Here is a 1,962-nt window from a genome sequence, read left to right as displayed (position 1 = left end):
TTGATTTGGCTCTATCGATGGATTGACCTGATAGAGAACAAAAGAGGTCAAGGCAATGTTTAATATTATGAATGGATTTATTATTGGTCTTGGCCATTAAGGTAAGTTCTTCAGCAAAAAATAAGTGCGATAACTGGTAGTTGTTTTCTCCTATGATTATAGGGTCCCGGCATCTCATGTCAGCAGTATGGCTGATGAGAGTGGATAACATCTCCATACATAGAATAAAAAGATATGGGGACATAGGATCCCTTTGCCTGATACCTCTAAATGGAACAACGTAGTCAGTTCTAGAGCCGTTTACAAGGATTGCAATCCTAGATAAGGAAATACAATTCATAATGAGCTTTGTAATGTTTGGGGGAAAATTGAAGAAGGATATGGTTCTATAGATGAAGGCCCATTCAAGGCAATCGAAAGCCTTTGCCATGTCAATTTTCAAGAGCATATTATGATTTTTCCCACGATATTTGTTCATTTTGAGCATGAGTTCCTGAATGATTATTGCATTGTCACATGCCTTCCTATATTTAATGAAACTCGATTGAAAAGGGCTAATTAGGTTGTTTAGGAAGGGATTTAATCGATTAGAAATAATCTTGGTAATGATTTTATAAACAGTGTCGCAAAGCCCTATTGGCCTAAATTTTACGTTGTTTGCATTGGGGGTCTTTGGAATGAGAATAGAAGGGTGTCATCAATACCATCAGGAATTTTCCCACTCGTGAAGGAAGCTTTGCAAAGATTAATCATAGAGTCACCAATTATGTTCCAGTAATTTTGGAAGAAGAAGGGGTGAAGCCCATTTGGTCCTGGGTTTTGTAAGGTTTAAAGGAGAAGCAAGCTTGGGTAATTTCACTATTTGTGAGTGGATTGTCTAGAGAGGATAAGTCGGTTTTGTTGTAACTTTTTGGATCATATTTTATAGCTTTCCAGTCACTAATGGTATGTGAGGTTGTGAAGATGTTACTAAAATATTCTCTAGTGTGATTAAGGATGGCCTCTGGATCATCAATCCAATTATTATTTTCATCTTTGAATAATTTTACTTTTTATTCTCCTATTAGTGGCCATAATGTGGTAGAATTTCGTATTAGCATCTCCATCATTGAGCCATTAGATTTTAGAGCGTAGTTTCTGATCAGTGCCAACCCTGCACCACTATAGAGCGGCGAGAGCGGTCGATGCAGCTTTTACCCGAATAGGTCGGGATCGAATCCACAGGGAGCTAGATTTGGAAATTGTTTTCCTATCTAAACTAGCAATGTGTAATGCTCTTAATTACACTTCCAATCATAGTTGTTCTTTTGATTACTTCTATTTGTTTATACTATGAGATGCTAAATTTAACTAAGACTACTTGCTAAAGGGTTGTCTAATAGGTAAAAGGCACTAGGGAAGTGACTTCCCCCTAGGTGAATACTTGACGGGTTCCTAAGTCTAAGGCAAAGATGTTATGTTTGGGATCGCGATATAGCCATTGCACGACACTACTCACTCTATACCTCTCGGTAGCTTGAGTGACTTTGCCCGAAATGACTTTCTCAAGACCGATTGGGTGTCGAAATTAAGCAAGCAACGTAGGCTCAAGTCGGGTATTACTATCTCTAGATTTAACCCTTTAATTGGGGCTATCAATCTCTTGAGTACGCCCCAATTTCTTGTTGGACTGATTTCCTAGACTTAAGCTCTCTTTCTCAAGAAGAGCCCAAGTCACTTAGGCACAAATTAGTGTTTGCAACCACTAATCCAACATACAAAACACAAATCATTCCAAATATCAACCACCCATAAATATCTAAGCATTAAAACACAAGAACCATCAAATACCCCACACTAGGGTTGAGCCACAACCCTAGATAATGGGGCTAGCTACTCATAATTATGAAAGAAAACAAGAAATTAGATGAAGAATAACCCATAATATTTAAGTACAGACTAAGATAACGAAGATTCAGCGTA

Source organism: Nicotiana attenuata, unplaced genomic scaffold (genome assembly GCF_001879085.1).
Source record: "Nicotiana attenuata strain UT unplaced genomic scaffold, NIATTr2, whole genome shotgun sequence".
In the NCBI taxonomy this organism is placed as follows: Eukaryota; Viridiplantae; Streptophyta; class Magnoliopsida; order Solanales; family Solanaceae; genus Nicotiana; species Nicotiana attenuata.
This window is presented reverse-complemented; position numbering follows the sequence as displayed.